We start from the raw sequence: 25625 nt of genomic DNA, 5'->3' as shown, positions 1-25625 counted from the left end.
CTTCTACTTAACAAAAATGCTTACAATTACATCCTCGTTCAGTTTCATCAACAATTCTACTCGTATGCACCCGTATTCGTACTCGTACAATACACAACTTTTAGATGTATGTACTATTGGTATATACACTCCAATGATCAGCTCTTAGAAGCCCATGTGAGTCACCTAACACATGTGGGAACCATCATTTGGCAACTAGCATGAAATATCTCATAAAATTACAAAAATATGAGTAATCATTCATGACTTATTTACATGAAAACAAAATTACATATCCTTTATATCTAATCCATACACCAACGACCAAAAACACCTACAAACACTTTCATTCTTCAATTTTCTTCATCCAATTGATCTCTCTCAAGTTCTATCTTCAAGTTCTAAGTGTTCTTCATATATTCTACAAGTTCTAGTTACATAAAATCAAGAATACTTTCAAGTTTGCTAGCTCACTTCCAATCTTGTAAGGTGATCATCCAACCTCAAGAAATCTTTGTTTCTTACAGTAGGTTATCATTCTAATACAAGTTAATAATCATATTCAAACTTTGGTTCAATTTCTATAACTATAACAATCTTATTTAAAGTGATGATCTTACTTGAACTTGTTTTCGTGTCATGATTCTGCTTCAAGAACTTCGAGCCATCCAAGGATCCGTTGAAGCTAGATCCATTTTTCTCTTTTCCAGTAGGTTTATCCAAGGAACTTAAAGTAGTAATGATGTTCATAACATCATTCGATTCATACATATAAAGCTATCTTATTCGAAGGTTTAAACTTGTAATCACTAGAACATAGTTTAGTTAATTCTAAACTTGTTCGCAAACAAAAGTTAATCCTTCTAACTTGACTTTTAAAATCAACTAAAAACATGTTCTATATCTATATGATATGCTAACTTAATGATTTAAAACCTGGAAACACGAAAAACACCGTAAAACCGGATTTACGCCGTCGTAGTAACACCGCGGGCTGTTTTGGGTTAGTTAATTAAAAACTATGATAAACTTTGATTTAAAAGTTGTTATTCTGAGAAAATGATTTTTATTATGAACATGAAACTATATCCAAAAATTATGGTTAAACTCAAAGTGGAAGTATGTTTTCTAAAATGGTCATCTAGACGTCGTTCTTTCGACTGAAATGACTACCTTTACAAAAACGACTTGTAACTTATTTTTCTAACTATAAACCTATACTTTTTCTGTTTAGATTCATAAAATAGAGTTCAATATGAAACCATAGCAATTTGATTCACTCAAAACGGATTTAAAATGAAGAAGTTATGGGTAAAACAAGATTGGATAATTTTTCTCATTTTAGCTACGTGAAAATTGGTAACAAATCTATTCCAACCATAACTTAATCAACTTGTATTGTATATTATGTAATCTTGAGATACCATAGACACGTATACAATGTTTCGACCTATCATGTCGACACATCTATATATATTTCGGAACAACCATAGACACTCTATATGTGAATGTTGGAGTTAGCTATACAGGGTTGAGGTTGATTCCAAAATATATATAGTTTGAGTTGTGATCAATACTGAGATACGTATACACTGGGTCGTGGATTGATTCAAGATAATATTTATCGATTTATTTCTGTACATCTAACTGTGGACAACTAGTTGTAGGTTACTAACGAGGACAGCTGACTTAATAAACTTAAAACATCAAAATATATTAAAAGTGTTGTAAATATATTTTGAACATACTTTGATATATATGTATATATTGTTATAGGTTCGTGAATCAACCAGTGGCCAAGTCTTACTTCCCGACGAAGTAAAAATCTGTGAAAGTGAGTTATAGTCCCACTTTTAAAATCTAATAAGTTTGGGATGAGAATACATGCAGGTTTTATAAATGATTTACAAAATAGACACAAGTACGTGAAACTACATTCTATGGTTGAATTATCGAAATCGAATATGCCCCTTTTATAAAGTCTGGTAATCTAAGAATTAGGGAACAGACACCCTAATTGACGCGAATCCTAAAGATAGATCTATTGGGCCTAACAAACCCCATCCAAAGTACCGGATGCTTTAGTACTTCGAAATTTATATCATATCCGAAGGGTGTCCCGGAATGATGGGGATATTCTTATATATGCATCTTGTTAATGTCGGTTACCAGGTGTTCACCATATGAATGATTTTTTATCTTTATGTATGGGATGTGTATTGAAATATGAAATCTTGTGGTCTATTGTTACGATTTGATATATATAGGTTAAACCTATAACTCACCAACATTTTTGTTGACGTTTAAAGCATGTTTATTCTCAGGTGAATACTAAGAGCTTCCGCTGTTGCATACTAAAATAAGGACAAGATTTGGAGTCCATGTTTGTATGATATTGTGTAAAAACTGCATTCAAGAAACTGATTTCGATGTAACATATTTGTATTGTAAACCATTATGTAATGGTCGTGTGTAAACAGGATATTTTAGATTATCATTATTTGATAATCTACGTAAAGCTTTTTAAACCTTTATTTATGAAATAAAGGTTATGGTTGGTTTTAAAAATGAATGCAGTCTTTGAAAAACGTCTCATATAGAGGTCAAAACCTCGCAACGAAATCAATTAATATGGAACGTTTTTAATCAATAAGAACGGGACATTTCACCAAGCCCATCAGCAAACAAAATAGGGTCGATCTTGCTTCTAAATTCTGTTTTATAGAGACAACATGATAGATGATGTGTTGATGACGGGGTGAGTAATGATGACATTGAGATTAGGATAACATGATGATGGAGACTAAATGGTATTAGATAATTAGATGAAAATGATATACGATTAATATGATAATGATTCCGTTAATAATAAAAGAGTAGGTAACTTGGATTATGTTATGCTTATAATTATGATTAAGATGATGAAGAACATGATAATAATAATACAGATCCTGAAGATGTTGAGGAAGAACTATGAGAGTAATTAAATAGGTTTACTGATCGAATGGAATTTTAAGAAGAAGAAGAAGAAAGATAAAAGAATATATGCGGGTTATATATGAAATAAAACTTATAAATATTAGAAAAACAGATTAGAACAGATGGCTGGTGAGTGTTGTGGTGAGCGAGAGGTCTCGGGTTCGAGCCCGGTTCGTGGCAATTTTTTTTAGAACAACTTTTAAAGGTAGTTTTCATTACTAAAATTCTTATTATTATTATTATTGTTGTTATTGTTGTTTTAATGATTGTTATTATTATTAGCACAAATATCATAATTATTATTTTCATTAAAATAAGTAAAATTGTTATTATTATCATTATTAAGACTAGTATAAATATTAAGCATTAGTTATATTGTTAAATTTGAGTGTGAACATAAGAGTTAGTATTAAAATCATTACTATTAGATCGTAGTTAATAATATTACTATCATTACTAATAACATTATTCGTATTATTATCATCAAAAATTATCATTTTTATTTGTGTTACTAGTACTATGATTATTTTTACCAAAAATTATTATTTTGTGTTCATTAAAACCATTAATATTATTATTATCAGTATTATCTATATTAATATCACCAAAACTAATTATGTTTATAAAAATAAAAGTTTTAAAGATATTATTAAGGTTGTAAGTATGTTTTTAATCAAATTAACAAAGTTTATATAAATATTCATATATAACATGTTAAATATTTTTATTTAAATACTAATAAAATATATATCAATATATCTATATAAATATTAATCATTATGAATATATACACAAATTAAACATACCTAATATATAAAATTAAGGATATAATAAATTTATATATATATTGTTCGATTACAACTATGTATATTAATAAATATACAAATGATATAGGTTCGTGAATCCGAGGCCAACCCTATACTTGTTCAATGTCGTTATATGTATTTTTACTACAAAATACAGTACGGTGAGTTTCATTTGCTCCCCTTTTACTCTTTACATTTTTGGGGCTGAGAATACATGCAAACGTTTTATTAACTGTTTTACAATAATTATATGCGTGAGTTTCATTTGCTCCCCTTTTACTCTTTACATTTTTGGGGCTGAGAATACATGCAAACGTTTTATTAACTGTTTTACAATAATTATATGCGTGAGTTTCATTTGCTCCCCTTTTTACTCTTTAAATTTTTGGGACTGAGAATACATGCGCTTTTATAAATGTTTGACACAATAGACAAAAGTAGCTTAACTGCATTCTATGATAGAATTATCTGGGATTGGGGTTGATTATTATGACACGCATTAGCCCCTGGTTTCCGTTAGAGCGTATGAGCTCCCGAGCCGGGTGGATGGTTTATTATTTATGACATTTTGGCACCGGTTGTCCTATATTTTATAAACATGTGTTCAGCCGTGGGGTGTAAAGACCGGCACAGAGGTTCTATATTTTGAAGGCACATGTATTCAGCCGTGGGGTGAAAGATCGGCACAGATGGTTACTATTATATTTTGAATCCTCACCAGGTGTTCTTCATATGAAAGATATTTTTTGTGCAGTTGGAATGAGACTTCTGCACGTTTTATTATATTTAAAATCTTGTGGTCTATTAAAATGATGAAAATGAAATGATTACTATAAACTGATGAACTCACCAACCTTTTGGTTGACACTTGAAAGCATGTGTAACGACCCGGAAATTTCCGACCAAATTTAAACCTTAAACTCTATATGTTTCCGACACGATAAGCAAAAACATTAATGTTGAGTCTAGAAAGTTTGAAATCTATATTTGGATGATTAGTTACCCTTTTGACCAAGCCTGGCGATTCACGAACCTTTGTGTGTAATTAAGACTGTAAACGTATATGAACTTTAAACATAAGTAATATTATATATATTGTGAATTTATAAATATGAAATATTATAGTAAATGTGTTATAATTGATAAGTTGTAATATATTAAATCTAATTACAAATTTGTATATAATTGTTTTATTAATATTAACTAGTATCATTGTTTGTATTAAGAATAAGATTATTATTATCATTTTTAGTATCATTAGTATTAACTAAATTTATTAAAAATTTATCATTCTTTATAGTATTATTATATTTTTTTTACTAGTCTATTTATCAAAGATATTATTATTATTAGTAATATCATTTAGTATTAATAGTATTAATATAATTATTAAAGCTTATGAATTATGTATGTATATAAACAGATATTTAAATTTGATTATGTATATATATAAATATATATATAAAATACGTATATATATCATTGAGATCTAAGATCAGTTCAAAACAAATTGTTAAACTGTAGTTAATTGATAACTACTATTTCAAATGGTGGAAAATAACACAACGTTCCAAACTCTGTTTTCCCATCTCTATCTATCCTATCTGTTTCTGTATTTTCTCATTTGACATCTTGCTCAAGAATATTTCTGTCAAACTACTTCAATGTTATAAAATGATAGAGTACTCCACTAGAAACAAGTCGAATTTAAAAACAATCATCACCATCTTCTGTATCTTCTTCAATCACTACTTCTCCATCTCTTCTTCTTCTGGTCCAGGAATCACCGCAACTTCATCACCTACGATCATCACCACTATCCACACTAGAATCACTCTCTTGCTTGACAAACGAATCTCATCACCTAAACTACTTCTATTTCATGTATCTAGTTCGAAAATCCAACCATGACAAACCTCATCTTTAAACCATAAACCCACCATCACAATTTTCCAACATTTAACACCCTTGAACCATCGACTACCATCATTTATTATCGTCTCATATACATATATACGACTGATATATGTTTCCTTTTGTATTAAACCGAGAACCCGGGTAACATTCTCATCTTTAAACATGTTTCTGTTTCTGGTTGAGATCAAAACCCACCTACACCCATAACCACCGACGGTTACCACCACCTAAACCGTCACTACCTTGACTCACCACCTTTGTTGAAGCAATCACTACACAACCATTCGATCTATTTTCAGTTTCGATCACAAAACCCTGGTAAACCTGCTGCTATTATTTATGGTACGCTACAGCTGTAGTTCTACTTCTTATTTCAAATAAAAAACAACCCAAACCAATAAAACCCACAATCAACAAATCATAAAACTCACCTATCGAGAACCACCTCCAAACCACCATTTGTTATTTCTCGATACTATTTTCCATCGTGAGCCACCCACCTTCTCTTTCATCCATCAACAACCGACACCCTAATAACCACCACCACCACCGTAAGCTACAAATGTTTTTTTTATGTTGCTGTTTCGACCCGTCCAGCCCAAAACACCACTCTATTCGCTGTAAACTGCTGTTGTTACAGTAACGACTCAATAATGATGATGATGGTGTCACGGTGATGAAGATGATGATGTCACAAGAATGGTGACGATGAGAATGAACGATGGAGATGATGAAATGATTCGGTGATGAAACGAGAAGCTTGATAGACGATGCGTATGAGATGATAATTGTGAAATAATAATGTCAATTAGATAGTTGTGAAGATAATGATGAACGTAATAAAGTCACAATAATGAAAAAGATGCTACAGCGCAAGAAAGATGATGATTCACGTGACAGTTTATAACACTTAAATCAAACCAGGCTCATTAAACTTGATAACGGGTTTAATAAATTTTAGTTAGTAGATAAAACAGAAATGAAGGGAATGGTTGAGTGGTTAGGGGAGTGGTCTTTGAACTATAGGTCTTGGGTTCGATCCTATCTCGCACCGGTTTTTCTTTCTTTTTATTTCAGCAGTTGGGCCAAAAACCTGCTGTTGGGCCGAGTCCCTTTCCTCCTGTTGGGCCGAATACTTACATTGAGACTGACAGAACGATTTATAAAATTTCGGGTGCCATATAATTTAGAAATACAGAATGGGTAGAATGGTTTGAGTCTGGGGTCGTGAATGAGAGGTCGAGGGTTCGAGTCCCGTTTGGTGCATTTCTTTTTAGGGTATATCTTTTCTCCTCATTTCATTTTCATTTTCATTATTATTATTATGAATGTTAAAATTATCATTTTTAAAACTATCAATAGTATTATTATTAAAATTATCATTATTATTAAACTTATCATTTTTATTAAAAACTACTATTATTATTAAAAGTATCAATCTTTTTATTCTTTTTATTATCAATATTACAATTAATATTATTTTTATCATTACAATAAATATTAGTTATATAAAAATAAATTTAAATCATATAATCTAACTATATTAATATTTTTATAATAAATACTAATTATTTATCTAAGGTAAATAAAATAAATATAGTTAATTAAGTTATTAATGAAATCTATAATTTATTAAGGTAACATTTATATCACTGATAATATATAAATTTGTTCGATTACGATTACGAGTATTAATATATATACCTGATATAGGTTCGTGAATCCGAGGCCAACCTTATAATTGATCAATGATGTTATATGTATTTTTACTACAAAATACATTAGGTGAGTATATAGTCCCTTTTAAACTCTAAATATTTTGGGCTGAGAATACATGCGCTGTTTTTATAAATGATTTACGTTATGGACACAAGTGATCAAAAATATAAATTCTACGTTGAGTTGTACCATGGCATATCTCTTTATACTTGGTAGCTAATATTTACGTGAGGAGCGTAAACGCGAATCCTGTTGATAGATCTATCGGGCCTGACAACCCCAACCGGACTGGATGACCAGTATTTAATGGTTGCACAGTACTTCGTTTCGTTACTACACTTGGTACGGTGTAGGGTTTATTTAAGAATATGCTGCTGTGATTTAAATGTTAAGTATGGTTACCAAGTGCTCAACGACTTTTCCATACACGAGGAGTGTATTATGTATAAATATGAAATCTTGTGGTCCATAGTTATAACGCTGCTAGCATTAAACCTATATATCTCACCAACTTTATGTTGACATTTTAAAGCATGTTATTCTCAGGTATGAATTAAGTCTTCCGCTGTGCATAAGCTCATGTTAAGGACATTACTTGGATTCAATCATCGCGATGGGACCAACTATTGAAGACTACGTCCGGGAGGATTAGGACCGGTCGTCATAGTTGGTATCAGAGCGTTGGTCTTAGCGAACCAGGTCTTGCATTAGTGTGTCTAACTGTTAGTTGTTTAGATGCATTAATGGATCTGGACTTTGACCGTGTCTGCATGTCAAAAGTTTTGCTTATCATTTCTAGTCGGAAATCACCTGCTTACCATCCTTAGAAAATTACCTGTTATTCATTCCTAAGTCTAGACACGTCTTACTGCATCTAGTGCATCGATAGTGTATAGACAAAATTCATATCTTAGCGTATCTGATAATTCATATCTTAGCACATCTGTAGACTTGCCTGACATATGCCGTAGGTTCCTCTGTAGTCTACGAAATCTTTGGTATTATATATATGGATATTCTAGAATGTCATCCTATATCCGAAAATCATTTCACATTGAAGATCCCTTCCATCCACCGAATTGCCCTCTTGGCGATGAACCTGAAGCACTTACCGGCGAACCTGTTCAAGAAACCATTTTCTCTCTCATTTCTAGAGTATCTCATCGCGAATATATACTATCCTATATTTCAGATCTTGTTCATTCGCTCACTCCAACCGCCTATCATCCCGGTGTACTAGCAGAAATTAACGAACTTCGCGCTCGCGTAACGGCTTTGGAAAACATGGTGCGAAGATTGCAAACACCAGCAGCAGCACCAGCAGCATAATCCGTACCATCATCATCAACGCCAACAGTACCCTTATCACCCCAACCACAACCGCGCCGTAACTCTCAACATCACAATCTGTATCTCGGATATCAACCTCACACGCTTCAATATCACCACCTGTACTTCGAGTATGATCTTCGTTCTACATATCGTTCTACATCGATTATCTTCGCTTTACGTATCGATCTACCTTATTTATCTTCGTTTGACATGACGATTATGTAATCTCTAAATTTTTAGAGATTATGTAATCTAGTATTAACGATAAATCGAATGAGTTTAATATCTAATTGACTCATTAAATCCATGATTACATCTGACGAAAATATATATGCAAGTATATTTTTATAAAGAATGTAATTAGAAATTCTTTCGTACAAACTGTTAATGATGAAAATATTTTAACGGGTAGGTAGTACCCGAGGAATATTTATGATTTCACATTAATAAGTTACACTGTACATTCTTCGAATCTGATTCAACGGTCATTTACTATCCTACTTACAACCACCGATATATGAATCCGTTCACCAAAAAATAACCATTTTCATTCAATTTCATATTTGGATTTTTGACCTATCAGAATCCAACAAGTGGCATAATGAAGAAAACATTGGACATGATAAAATTTGTTAGAAACAAACGAACTAATTAATTGAAATATTGTTAAGAATCCACGCTAAATGTTCCTAGCTAACTGTTCCCAGCTAACTGTTAATTCCGTATTACATTTTAATTCACGCAATTTACATTCTCGCAATTTTATTTATTGTTATTTAATTTCTGCACTTTACATACTGTCGGGACACATGTACAACAATACGTCGGATTAATTTTGAGACAACACGTTGTATAATGGGTCATGATATATATATTTATTTTACGCATTTTAAATAACGGGACACGTATGCAAGGTTTCGACTTATCATATCGACCCATCTATATATATATTTCGGAACAACCGTAGACACTCTATATGTGAAGGTGGGAGTTGGCTATACAGGGTCGGAGTTGATTCCAAAATATATATATACTTTGAGTTGTGATCGACACTGAGACCGGTACACGGGTCACGATACGTATTAATTATGTATATTAAATTATATATGAATATATTGAACTGTTGAACTATTGGACCATTGGACAATCGGACTACTGGACTGCTAACTTTGGACAATTAAAATGAATTAAAATATTGATTATAACATATGAAACTAAACTGATCTTCAAGTTTGCCACTTGATTTTATCTTAAACCTCATTCATATCTTGACGATTACAATTCGCATTCACAACTTTTTATGATTCTTGAAAACACCTAGATCGGAAAGATGAACCAACCGCACTTCATCTACGGAAGAAAAGATTTATGCACCTGAAAAACTCTCGAATCTAAATTCATAGTTTAACACATATCGTGTTGAATCCTTTGCCATTTATTAGCAAAAACAACCCCACAATTTCTTTTCAGGAAGCTAATTTTGTCACAACTCCACTTCGACTTCTCAGTGAGACAACTCCTATTATAATCTCGATATTTATACCTTGTCTTTTCGCTGTCGTTACCGGAGAACCTTTTATATTTCACAACATCATCAGCAGATGTACCAGCAACTCGTTATCTCTTTCGCGAAATCCGCAATCAGTAGGATGAAGTAGTTCTTGAGATGCTGATGAAGCAGCAAAAACTGTAAACGACTTTAACAGTCAAAAGTTTGACGATAAAGTACAGTATGTTGGTAAAGCTCATAAAAAGAGAAGGTTGAGAATTGGAAAACGAATTGAGTAAAGTATGAAGGAGGTTGTGGACAAATCACAAAGAATAAGTTTGACTTCAAAGAATTCAAACGATTCAGTACCTGCTGAAATCATTAGTAAGAACCCTACTCTTTATTCTAAACCTTTCCCGGATGATATTATTCATCATCGTCTTATCTTAGATATTATAAGATATCTTCATATCTTCCGTTATACATATTCTCCATATTTCTGGAGATATTTTCACAACTATTCCTATCTGTGATCATGTATCTCTCCGTAATATCTGCGTTATAAAATAAAAGAAACTGTGTTAGTTTCTAAATCCTGAAATCTTCGAAATTGAAATATGAATGTTTTGAAGTAGTGTTGGGAACTGATACATGAATTAGTATAATATAATGAAACTTGATCAACTTCATTATATTACAGTAAGTCATGTTGAGTTTCTAATGGAATGTGATGATTCACAGTACCATCATCATATGCCATGTTACACGGCTCTTACATTCTATCCAATCTCTAAACATATCAAGAAAATATTCTCTTGATGATTCGGTCTTTTCCCAGGATATTCTGGTAATTTGACAAATCAAAATCGTGTCATTACCATTTCCTTCTAAGAGCATTAGCTATGTTCATTCTGAATTTCATACCTACGAATTCCGGGCCATTAATCGCTTGACTCGAAATCGGGAAGAGAAAACAAAAGCATGAAGCTCCGAAAAATAATGAAGGATATAAAACCCAACCACCAACCAGAAACTACAACCCGTATATATCAATGCATATAGCAATATAAAGACACGGGAGAACTAGAAACACTATAAACCCAAGAGTATAGTAGAAGTAAATAGATTCTTCTGGTGGTAGATGAAAAAGAAGGAAGACAGATGTGAGGATTAATAGTATATCAAGAATCAGGATTGGATGGAGCATATTAAGAATGAGTAAAGGAAGAAAGAATAAAAGGTGTGGAGAATAAGGAAACGAAGGGGGTGGATTTATAGCAATATATCCGACAGAGAAATCAGAACAGATTATTGCATTAATCAAAGAAGATTTTGATTTTCTGAATCGCCGCAGAACTAGATCCTATTACGAAGATTTTCTTTCCGTAAATTCCAGAAATCAATCATAACTACGTCATCGGTTAAAACAATTTCATATTTACCCATTTCACTCTTTTATGATAGCTTCACTCGTACGCTTCACATGATCGAATAGTTTTATCCATATCTTCCGATAATGATAAAACTATTATTACCTCATATTCATCATGAAAACATTTCTATTGTTATTTATGACAACCTCTACAAAATTTCGGGGACGAAATTTCTTTAACGGGTGGGTACTGTAACGACCTGGAAATTTCCGACCAAATTTAAACCTTAAACTCTATATGTTTCCGACACGATAAGCAAAAACATTAATGTTGAGTCTAGAAAGTTTGAAATCTATATTTGGATGATTAGCTACCCTTTTGACCAAGCCTGGCGATTCACGAACCTTTGTGTGTAATTAAGACTGTAAACGTATATGAACTTTAAACATAAGTAATATTATATATATTGTGAATTTATAAATATGAAATATTATAGTAAATGTGTTATAATTGATAAGTTGTAATATATTAAATCTAATTACAAATTTGTATATAATTGTTTTATTAATATTAACTAGTATCATTGTTTGTATTAAGAATAAGATTATTATTATCATTTTTAGTATCATTAGTATTAACTAAATTTATTAAAAATTTATCATTCTTTATAGTATTATTATATTTTTTTACTAGTCTATTTATCAAAGATATTATTATTATTAGTAATATCATTTAGTATTAATAGTATTAATATAATTATTAAAGCTTATGAATTATGTATGTATATAAACAGATATTTAAATTTGATTATGTATATATATAAATATATATATAAAATACGTATATATATCATTGAGATCTAAGATCAGTTCAAAACAAATTGTTAAACTGTAGTTAATTGATAACTACTATTTCAAATGGTGGAAAATAACACAACGTTCCAAACTCTGTTTTCCCATCTCTATCTATCCTATCTGTTTTTGTATTTTCTCATTTGACATCTTGCTCAAGAATATTTCTGTCAAACTACTTCAATGTTATAAAATGATAGAGTACTCCACTAGAAACAAGTCGAATTTAAAAACAATCATCACCATCTTCTGTATCTTCTTCAATCACTACTTCTCCATCTCTTCTTCTTCTGGTCCAGGAATCACCGCAACTTCATCACCTACGATCATCACCACTATCCACACTAGAATCACTCTCTTTCTTGACAAACGAATCTCATCACCTAAACTACTTCTATTTCATGTATCTAGTTCGAAAATCCAACCATGACAAACCTCATCTTTAAACCATAAACCCACCATCACAATTTTCCAACATTTAACACCCTTGAACCATCGACTACCATCATTTATTATCGTCTCATATACATATATACGACTGATATATGTTTCCTTTTGTATTAAACCGAGAACCCGGGTATCATTCTCATCTTTAAACATGTTTCTGTTTCCGGTTGAGATCAAAACCCACCTACACCCATAACCACCGACGGTTACCACCACCTAAACCGTCACTACCTTGACTCACCACCTTTGTTGAAGCAATCACTACACAACCATTCGATCTATTTTCAGTTTCGATCACAAAACCCTGGTAAACCTGCTGCTATTATTTATGGTACACTACAGCTGTAGTTCTACTTCTTATTTCAAATCAAAAACAACCCAAACCAATAAAACCCACAATCAACAAATCATAAAACTCACCTATCGAGAACCACCTCCAAACCACCATTTGTTATTTCTCGATACTGTTTTCCATCGTGAGCCACCCACCTTCTCTTTCATCCATCAACAATCGACACCCTAATAACCACCACCACCACCGTAAGCTACAAATGTTTTTTTTTTATGTTGCTGTTTCGACCCGTCCAGCCCAAAACACCACTCTATTCGCTGTAAACTGCTGTTGTTACAGTAACGACTCAATAATGATGATGATGGTGTCACGGTGATGAAGATGATGATGTCACAAGAATGGTGACGATGAGAATGAACGATGGAGATGATGAAATGATTCGGTGATGAAACGAGAAGCTTGATAGACGATGCGTATGAGATGATAATTGTGAAATAATAATGTCAATTAGATAGTTGTGAAGATAATGATGAACGTAATAAAGTCACAATAATGAAAAAGATGCTACAGCGAAAGAAAGATGATGTTTCACGTGACAGTTTATAACACTTAAATCAAACCAGGCTCATTAAACTTGATAACGGGTTTAATAAATTTTAGTTAGTAGATAAAACAGAAATGAAGGGAATGGTTGAGTGGTTAGGGGAGTGGTCTTTGAACTATAGGTCTTGGGTTCGATCCTATCTCGCACCGGTTTTTCTTTCTTTTTATTTCAGCAGTTGGGCCAAAAACCTGCTGTTGGGCCGAGTCCCTTTCCTCCTGTTGGGCCGAATACTTACATTGAGACTGACAGAACGATTTATAAAATTTCGGGTGCCATATAATTTAGAAATACAGAATGGGTAGAATGGTTTGAGTCTGGGGTCGTGAATGAGAGGTCGAGGGTTCGAGTCCCGTTTGGTGCATTTCTTTTTAGGGTATATCTTTTCTCCTCATTTCATTTTCATTTTCATTATTATTATTATGAATGTTAAAATTATCATTTTTAAAACTATCAATAGTATTATTATTAAAATTATCATTATTATTAAACTTATCATTTTTATTAAAAACTACTATTATTATTAAAAGTATCAATCTTTTTATTCTTTTTATTATCAATATTACAATTAATATTATTTTTATCATTACAATAAATATTAGTTATATAAAAATAAATTTAAATCATATAATCTAACTATATTAATATTTTTATAATAAATACTAATTATTTATCTAAGGTAAATAAAATAAATATAGTTAATTAAGTTATTAATGAAATCTATAATTTATTAAGGTAACATTTATATCACTGATAATATATAAATTTGTTCGATTACGATTACGAGCATTAATATATATACCTGATATAGGTTCGTGAATCCGAGGCCAACCTTATAATTGATCAATGATGTTATATGTATTTTTACTACAAAATACATTAGGTGAGTATATAGTCCCTTTTAAACTCTAAATATTTTGGGCTAAGAATACATGCGCTGTTTTTATAAATGATTTACGTTATGGACACAAGTGATCAAAAATATAAATTCTACGTTGAGTTGTACCATGGCATATCTCTTTATACTTGGTAGCTAATATTTACGTGAGGAGCGTAAACGCGAATCCTGTTGATAGATCTATCGGGCCTGACAACCCCAACCGGACTGGACGACCAGTATTTAACGGTTGCACAGTACTTCGTTTCGTTACTACACTTGGTACGGTGTAGGGTTTATTTAAGAATATGCTGCTGTGATTTAAATGTTAAGTATGGTTACCAAGTGCTCAACGACTTTTCCATACACGAGGAGTGTATTATGTATAAATATGAAATCTTGTGGTCCATAGTTATAACGCTGCTAGCATCAAACCTATATATCTCACCAACTTTATGTTGACATTTTAAAGCATGTTATTCTCAGGTATGAATTGAGTCTTCCGCTGTGCATAAGCTCATGTTAAGGACATTACTTGGATTCGATCATCACGATGGGACCAACTGTTAAAGACTACGTCCGGGAGGATTAGGACCGGTCGTCATAGCATGTTTATTCTTTGGTTTGAAAGAAATCTTCCGCTGTGCATTAGCTCATTTTAAGGATAATACTTGGAGTCATTCATGACATATTTCAAAAGACGTTGCATTCGAGTCATTGAAGTTCATTAGAAATTATTAAGTAAATGACGGATTAGGTCATTTATAGTTGGATATTATGAAATGGTATGCATACCTGCCAACTTTCGATTTAATGAAAGTTTGTCTTTTAAAAACGAATGCAATGTTTGTAAAATGTATCATTTAGAGGTCAAGTACCTGGCGATGTAATTAACTATTATGAATCGTTTATAATCAATATGGACTTCGTCCGGATGGATTAGGACGGGGCGTTTTAGTTGGCATCAGAGCGGTGGTCTTAGTGAACCAGGTCAACATTAGTGTGTCTAACAGGTAGTTGTTAGGATGCATTAGTGAAGTCTGGACTTCGACCTAGTAGTTGTTAGGTTATATTAATGAGTCTGGACTTGAACATGGTCTGCATGTCAAAAGTTTTGCTTATCATTCTTGTCAAAAATTATCTGCTTACCATCTTTAATCTAGACACATCTTACTGCATTGATTGCATGAATAGTGTATAGACAAAAATTTATATCTTAGCGTATCTGATAATCCATATCTTAGCGTATCTGTTACCATAAACTTTGCCTGATATATTTCATAAATTCCTCCGTAATCTACGGAATCTTTTGTTCTATATGTATAGATATTCTATGTAATTAGAATATCATTTGATATCCAAAAATCATTTCATATCGGAAAAAAATCCTTCATTCAATCGTACGCAATGGAACTCACAATTAGTTCAAGTCCCTCGGATTCTGATATGGAGTCCCACTCCAGCTCCGAAAGCAGCGTCACCAAAATGAATCAATCAATCAGCCATCCCCAATTCATCTGATGAGTTCGTAGTCTACTCAATCAATAGGAGACGCGAAGAAAGTGATTCCTTCCACCAACCGAATTCACCTTTTGGGGAAGAACCTGAATCACTTACCGGTGAACATATTAGAAACACCATTTTCACCCTCATTTTTCCGAATATCTCGCTATGATTATATACTATCTCAAATTCAAAACCTTATTCACTCGCTCGTTCCTACCGACAATCATCCCAGAGTAATAAGTCAACGAGCTTCGCTCTCGAGTTGTAGCCGTGAAAAGTATGGTGTAAAATGTACCAGCTTCAGCAACATTACCGGCACCAACAGTACCACCAACAACAACATCCACATCCCAAGCCTCAATTTCACAATATGTCCCACGAACATCAACATCATACGCACCATAGATACCAAGGAGTATCAACAGCAATGAACGATGAAGTATTGATCCATAACTTCATTAATATTCTGCGAAGAATATGGGGATCCTAATAGTTTTAGAGATTACTTATTCTAGCTCAAATCGAAAATCAAATGAGTCTAATATTATATCGACTCATTAAATCCAAAATTTACATCTGAAGAAAATATATATGTATATATATTTTCATAATGATGGTGATTAAAAGTTCTTTCGTACAAACTGTTAATGATGAAAATATTTTAACGGTTAGGTAATACCCGAGGAATATTTAAATTTCACATTAATAAGTTACACTGTACATTCCTCAATTCAGATTCAGCAGTCATTAACAACACTGGTCAAATTCACACATATACGTATCCGTTCACCAAAGAACAACTATTCCCATCCAAGTTCAATTTCATATTTGGATTTTGACCTATCAGAATCCAACAAGTGGCATAATGAAGAAAATATTTGATGGAATAAAATTTGTTAGAAACAAACAAGTTAACTATGAGAAATTTTGTTAAGAATCCACGCTAACAAAATCCTAGCTAACTGTTCTTAGCTAACTGTGGACTAATCAACTGAGGACTACCAACAGTGGACAATTAAAATAAATTAAAATATTGATTATAACATATGAAACTAAACAATACTTCAAGTTTTCCACTTGATTTCATCTTAAACCTCATTTGTATCTTGACGATTACAATCTGCGTTCAAACCTTTCGTGATTCTTGAAAACACCTCAATCGGAAGGATGAATCGACCGCACTTCATCTACGGAAGAAAGATGGATGCATATAGTCATGCACCTGAAAAATTCTCGCAACCTGTATAAATGTTTAACACGTATCTATGCTAGCTTCTTTGGCATTGTTATTTTCGAAAATAACAACGCAATTTCCTTTCAAATTAGCCAATTTTGTGACAGCTCCAACAAATCAACTTCAATTATTCATTCGAATAAGCCTTATTATAACGATTACCCCTTCATCATCGTTACCGGAGAACCGTTTATATCTTACCACATTAGCAGTAAATTTACCAACAACTCCGTCGGTCTTCGACTTTCCGAAAAATCACTATATTCAGTGAAATCCTATCATATACTCATCTACACCTTGTAACGAGAATTTCCATATCAACAACCGGGAATCAGCAATCAGTACTTTGAAAACTCACAGCATATCTACATCAACAGTTATATGTATAACAGTTAGCTCTTAGAATTATGATCTTCCATTCTGAAATTATGAAAAGCACCCAGTCTACAAATCAATCCTCCAAAAACTGTACAAGCTGAATACAGCAGCAAAAACTATACACGACCTTAACCGTCGAAGGTATAAAGATAAAGAATAGTATGTTGGCAAAGCTCAGAAAAGTTGGAACTGGAAACCAGATTGAGCAAACCATGAAGGAGACTCTGAACAAATTACAAGGACTAAACTTGTACATAAAGAATCCAGATGATTCTGGTTCTGATGAAATCTTAGCGAATACCTTACTCCTTAACCACTCTAAATCATCGTGAATAAATTTTTTCATCACAGTTTGATTCTGAAATCCTAAGATATCATTGTACCTTTCTTTATTAATATCCTCAATATTTCTGAAGATATCTTTATAAATATTCTCGTTCGATATTAATTATCTCTCTGCGCTATCCGTACTATATCATAAAAGGAAACTGTTTTAGTTTCCATATTCTGCGAACCTTCGAATTTAAAATATGAATGTTTTGAAGTAGTGTTGGGAACTAATGCTTGAGTTAGTATAATATAATGACACTTGATCAACGTGATTATATTACAGTAATTCATGCTGAGTTTCTAATGGAATGTGATGATTCACAGTACCATCATCATGTGCCATTTACACGACTCTTACATTCTACCCAATCTCAAAACATAGTAAGAACATATCTTCTTGATAGTTCTATCTTTTCGGATATTCTGGTAATTTTCCAAATCAAGATCTTACCATTACAATTTTTTTTTAGAACATTAACTATGTTCATTCTAAAATTCATATCTACAAACTCTAGACCATTATCTGCTTGACTTAAAGTCGAGAAGGGAAAACAAAAGTATGGAACTCCAAAATATAAAGGAAATGAAGAGGGTGGATTTATAGTGAAATATACGACAGAGCAATCGGAACAGATTATATAACAACCCTCATATTTTCATACTTGAATTGACTAATTTGCCCCTAGGGTTGTTATCCATACTTAATATATGATTAAATTTGACGTTGATTAAATATTTTTTTTTCGTCGACACGTTTTGTTAACTAAAGTTTATACTAATTATATAAAATAACTTTAGTTAATATTAATATTAATGTGTATTATATATAAAACTATATGTAACATAATTATTAATTAAATGATAACTTATTTTAATCATTATTTATATTTTTAGCTTATATAAAAAAAAAGAAATAAGATTTTTTTTTAAAAATTAAATAATGAGCCCATGAATTTTGACTAAATATTTTCAAAAATAAAAACTTATTAAAAACATTTTTAACATGTTTTTATTATTTTATCAAAATTGGCACCTTTATTTTATTATTTTTTTTCTTTTCACCAACCATTTTTTACCTATAAATACATGGCTCCTTATTTATTTTTTCTTGCCAAACACAAAAACTTAAGTTATTCTCTCAAAACCTTGAAGAAAATTTGAGGTACTTTCTATTTTTATTAAATTTTTTCAATATTGTCATTTATATTTATATTTATTGTATATTCTTTGTAAAATTCGAAATTAATTATGTTTATATGTTATAATTAGTATTATAAGTGTTATGATGCATAAAAATAATTTTGATAATTTATGGAATATTATTTATAATTAAATACGAATTATGTAGTGTTTAAACGTAAAAACAATGTAAAATTCGTAATAAATACTTTTAACCAAAAATAAAATATATATAATTTTTTTATGAGTTTTTAAAACTTATATAGATCTGAAAAAATTATAAAAATAATTACTTGGGTCGAATTGGTATTTATTATATAATTAAACTCTATTATTATGTAATTCAAAGGTAAATTAAGAATAAATATAAAATAATAAAAAATATTTTTTTAAATATTTTTCTACAGGTTATTAGACTGATAGAAACTTATAAAAATTATAAAAATAATTATTTGGGTTTATTTAGTAATTATGTAGAATTAAAATTATTTTGTGAATACATTAAGGGTAAAAACAAAAATAAATACAAAAATATAATAAAAACGTTTTCTTAAATTTTTCTACTAATCTATATGATTAACTAAGACTATAAAAATTATGTATGTAATTTTTAGATATTTAATTTATTATTTAGACATTTTTGAATAATGTTCGATTAATAAAACACTATTATTTTTGAAGTAATTTAGGTATTTATTTAAAGGTAATTATATTTAATATATATAAGACATACTAAGGTATAATAACTAAATATTAAATAATACTTAGGTTATATTATCACATATATAATTATTAAGTACATTAATAATTCGTTGTGTGTATACACCTAAAGTGAAGGTTAATCAAAGATAATGTATAATTCATGTAAACTTCATCGCTACTCACGGTCGTAAGTGAATGATGTCTAGGTTGCCATTTATGGGTAAGCTTGTGGATCTCGAATGCCATGACTTAGATTCTGGTCAAGAGTCCTGGGCCCCCGGTTACATCTGGTCATTCCTGACTTATTTGATAGCAACGAAGTTTGAGTAGAGTTGTACAACATCTTGCTAAAGATTAACCCGAACTTTCTAAAATTGGAAAATTACTATAAGTGGAAACTTTCCATAAATAGTAACCTTCCGAAAATGGAAATTCTTTAGTGAACCATTACTATCAATATAGTACTATATACTATTGTCTGTTAGGCAATGTCTGATCATACGTTCTATCTCTAGGTTGAGATCTCGGTCACGTCCTTCCGTTCAATTCTTTCATGTGCTACTAAGGTGAACTTCATAGCCCCACTTTTTACTATTTCATAACTGTTTTATAACTTTTGGGGTGAGACACATGCTTGCTTTATAACTGTTTTACGCTTAGACACAAGTACTAAATTATTAACTATGCTGTCATGCTTTGATTCATGCTAAATCCCTACCGTAATATCGTTAATTGCTACGTTTAAATGCAAACTTAATTATTGTGAGTAGGCCTATTGAGAGTAACGTCTCTAACCATTCGACCGTTGGTCTTTGGTTACATAATAATGATTCCACGACACTGACAGTACAAGGTGTCATAGGGTAAACTTGTTTAGTAGCGATATTACAAAATGCAGCAACACTTTTAGATTGATATTTCTATATCAATCAACTTTAAACTAAATCTTGTGGTCTAAAACTTTGGATATTATTTATAAACCTATGAATTTCACTCAACCTTTTTGGTTGACACTTTAAGCGTGTTTTGTCTCAGGTGATGATTGAGCTAGCTGCTACTTGCTACTAGATGATTGATGTATGCTTTGCTGCTTGCATGGAGTCCATTATTCATATTTATCATTTTGTTTAAGACATTTTCCATTTACTGTACTCTTATGATGTAAAACTTTGAATAATGCTTCCGCTGTTTATTTAATAAATAAAACGTCTCATTTAGAGTCGTTCTCGCTTATACAACTGTGTTATGATATGATTGGTCACAATTACCCCTGGTCCATTTTGGGGGTGTGACAGATTGGTATCAGAGCAGTGCTGTTGTAGAGAACCAGGATTGCATTTTAAGTGTGCCTTATACAATTAGGTACCTTAGCAATGTAGGACTACAACTTTCCTTGACTATAGTGTCTTTAATTGTTGCCTTTAATTGTTAAATACTACACTATACTTTAGAAACTTTACTTATCTTAGAATGCCAAGTCAATCTAAGAACTTTGTTCACTTTTTTAAGTACTATCCAATTACGCCACCGTGTTTAAATGTGACACTACGATTTCTGAAATTCTTGACATTCCTAAGTCATCTATCATGGTTTGTGTATTACATATGTATTACATAAAATATTATCCATGAATTTTGAAACTTCTATATTTGTTACTATTCATACTTAAACGTATATAACTCCCTGTTATAGCACGTACCTATATGCCTTATGCCTTTATGCATCGGTTTGCGAACCAGAAAATGTTATTGAGTTATCGAGAATCTCAAAGACATTATAATGTCATCACTATTCATATTCATTACTTTCTTTGCTTTCTTGTTGTTTTGATCATTGAATTTTCCTGACGGATGACGTCTACGAAACTATAGAATAGAAAGCGTTTGGATTACTAATTTAAAGGATCCTATAGCTCAAGCCCCTGGACCTGAATAGGACATTACGAATTGAAAATCTTTAATCAAAAGATTATCAGATTACATACTTCTCATCTAAACACGTCATACTACCATTATTAGAGTATAGACACATCATATCTTATTATATCTTATCGTATCTATCCCAATAATCTTTGTCTAACACTTTTCCTAAATTTCCTCCGTAAATTACGGAAATCTTTTTGCTACATATACATATTCAAGGAGATGAATATATCATCCAGTATTCAACACTAATCTCATATCAAACCCTAAATCAAATCACATAATATGGATTTCTCAACCGATTCCTCAAGCTCTAATGGCAGCGTAACCGGAACAAACGAACCAATCAGCCATCATCTATTTTGGATGAATTGGGGATGGGTTCGTAGTAAACTTAATCAATGGAGACAAGAAGAAGGTAATCCCTTCCACCAACCGAATTCACCTCTTGGTGAAGAACCTGAAGCACTTACCGGCGAACCCGTTCGGAACACTATTTTCACCCTCATTTCCAGGATATCCAGTCACGAATATATAATATCTAAAATTCTAGATCTTATTCATCCACTTGTCCGAACCGCCAATCATCCCGGAATAATAGAAGAAGTCAACGAGCTTCGCACTCGAGTGGTGGCTCTGGAGAATATGGTGCGAAACCTACGAACACCAGCGGCAGCACCAGCAGCATAACCAGTACCATCAGCATCACCACCAACAGCATCAGCATCACTAACAACAACATCTGTATTTCACACCTCAACATCACACTCAGTACCTCGGATATCAACATCATACGCCCCATAGATACCAAGGAATATTAGTAATAATGAGTTAAGATGTATTGACTCATTCTTCCTGAAGAATTATATATGTATACTTTATATATATATGGTTTGAAACAATAATAAATCTTTTCGTACTAAGCTATTACGTGTAAATCTTAACTAGTATGTACTACTTGGTTAATTCATATCACTAATATGCTATAATGTACATCCTTCGTTAATGACTCAATGATCGTTAATCACTGCTTCAGCACAATAAACTCCATTTCATAATAAATTAAGTGTATTATTCAAATACATTTCTGATTTTACACTTCCATTTTCGATGTACTCGGAACTTTTTAGAAAACATTATTCGTGTCTTGTGAATTTCACAAGAATTCCACGAGCACCAACATCATATACCGAGGTATATCAATAACAATGAACGATGAAGTATTGATTCATAACTCCATTAAAGAAATATTCCGCGATGATTATGTAATCTCTCAAGTTTTGAAGATTATTTATTCTTGTTCCAACCGCAAATCAAATGATTTTAATATTATATTAACTCATTAAATCTATATTATATTTGAAGAATACATATATGAATGTATATCTCCATAAAGATTGTAATTAAAGTTCTTTTGTACAAACTGTTAATTGTGAAAATATTTTAATGGGTAGGTAATACCCGAGAAATATTTATATCTCACATTAATATGTTGCATTGTACATTCTTCAATTCTGATTCAATAATCAGTAACTATACTACTTACGTTCACAAGATATATGTATCCGTTCACTAAAGAACAACCATTTTCGTACAAATTCAATTATATATTCTGATTTTGACATATCGGAATTTAAGTAAAGCTTTAGCAAGTGTTATCTTCTTAAAGATCACTACATTCATGAATTATATTCATTCATATTCTATGATGAATTATCACATCAAACCACCGAACTTACCATTCCTTACTTTTGAAAATCACAACATTTCTTCATCAACCGTTAGATCCATTGATGGATGCATCTTACGCTTAAACACTTTAAATTCAAAATTCTTGAAAATACCTCGGATTGATAATCAATGATTCAGATTCGTTAACCTTGAGAATGCTGACGAAGCAGCAAAAGCTATAGATGGTCTTAATGGCCAAAAGTTTGATGATAAAGAATGACGTATTGAAAAAGCTCAGATTTGGAACTGAAAAACAGATTGAGCAAACCATGAAGGAGACCGTGGACAAATCACAAGGACTAAACCTGTAATCAAAGAATCTAGATGATTCGATTTCCGATAAAAACCACAAAAGATCTCCTTACGCATTCTAAATCCTTATAGAAGAGTTTTCCTTGTTATCATTTGATCTTAGAAAATTCTAAGATATCATCGTATCTTTCGTTATAAATATCCTCCATATTTCTAAAGATACCTTCATAACTATTCTTGTCCGAAATTATTTATCACTTCGCACTATCTGTGTTACATAATAAAGGAAACTGTTTTAGTTTCTATATTTCTGTAACATACAAGTTTAAATTTTGAATGATTTGAAGTAGTGTTGGGAATTGAAGCATGAGTTAGTATAATATAATGACGTCAGGCCAACGTAATTATATTACAGTAAGTCATGCTAAATTTTTAATGGAAGATGATGATTCATAGACTTTATAATCATCATTTGCCATGTTACATGACTTTTACATTCTACTTAACCTCTGAACATATCAAGAACATATATTCTTGATAGTTCTATCCTTAGTAATTCTGATAATTTGACAAATCAAATCGTACTATTACCTTTCCTTCTGCTTTGTATTTTATGATCATTCGAAACTTCATACCTACGAATTCTGGACCATTATTAGCTTGACTTGAAGTCGGGAAGGAAAAACAAGAACATAGAGCTCCGACATATAAGGGAAAATATAAAGCCCGATAACAACACGGAAATTACAAACCGTGTATATCAATGCGTATAGCAACATAAAGACACGGGAGAATTAAAAACACTATAACCCCAAGGTAATTGTAGAAGTAAACAGATTTTTCTGGGGGTAAATGAAAAAGAAGAATGATAGAAACGATAGTCAGAAAAATATCCAGGATAAGAACTGGATGGAGCATTTTCACAATCTTTGAAAGTATGAATCGAGAAAGAAAGTACAGAAGTGGTGAAGATAATGAAAAAGAGGAAGCTAATTTATAGCAAAATTCCAGACACAGCAATCAAGGCAATTTTAATTTTCTTAATTACCGGAGAATCAAATCTTATACAGATTATAAAGATTTTCTTTAAATCCCTTGAATTCCGGAAATCAACTTTAATTACGTCAAGAGTTAAAACAAATCTTTATTTTCCTCATTTCATTTTTTTTACGATAGCTTCACTCATACTCTTCACGTAATCGAATTGTTTTATTACTCAATAGTGATAAAACTCTATTTTACAACTCATATCCGTCATGAAAACATACTTATTATCAACCATGACGATCTTTGTCAAATTTCGGGACGAAATTTCTTTAACGGGTAGGTACTATAACAACCCTCATATTTTCATACTTGAATTGACTAATTTGCCCCTAGGGTTGTTATCCATACTTAATATATGATTAAATTTGACGTTGATTAAATATTTTTTTTTTCGTCGACACGTTTTGTTAACTAAAGTGTATACTAATTATATAAAATAACTTTAGTTAATATTAATATTAATGTGTATTATATATAAAACTATATGTAACATAATTATTAATTAAATGATAAGTTATTTTAATCATTATTTATATTTTTAGCTTATATAAAAAAAAGAAATAAGATTTTTTTAAAAAATTAAATAATGAGCCCATGAATTTTGACTAAATATTTTCAAAAACAAAAACTTATTAAAAACATTTTTAACATGTTTTTATTATTTTGTCAAAATTGGCACCTT

This window comes from Rutidosis leptorrhynchoides, chromosome 7 (genome assembly GCF_046630445.1).
Source record: "Rutidosis leptorrhynchoides isolate AG116_Rl617_1_P2 chromosome 7, CSIRO_AGI_Rlap_v1, whole genome shotgun sequence".
NCBI lineage: Eukaryota > Viridiplantae > Streptophyta > Magnoliopsida > Asterales > Asteraceae > Rutidosis > Rutidosis leptorrhynchoides.
Note: the sequence above shows the minus strand (reverse complement) of the source record.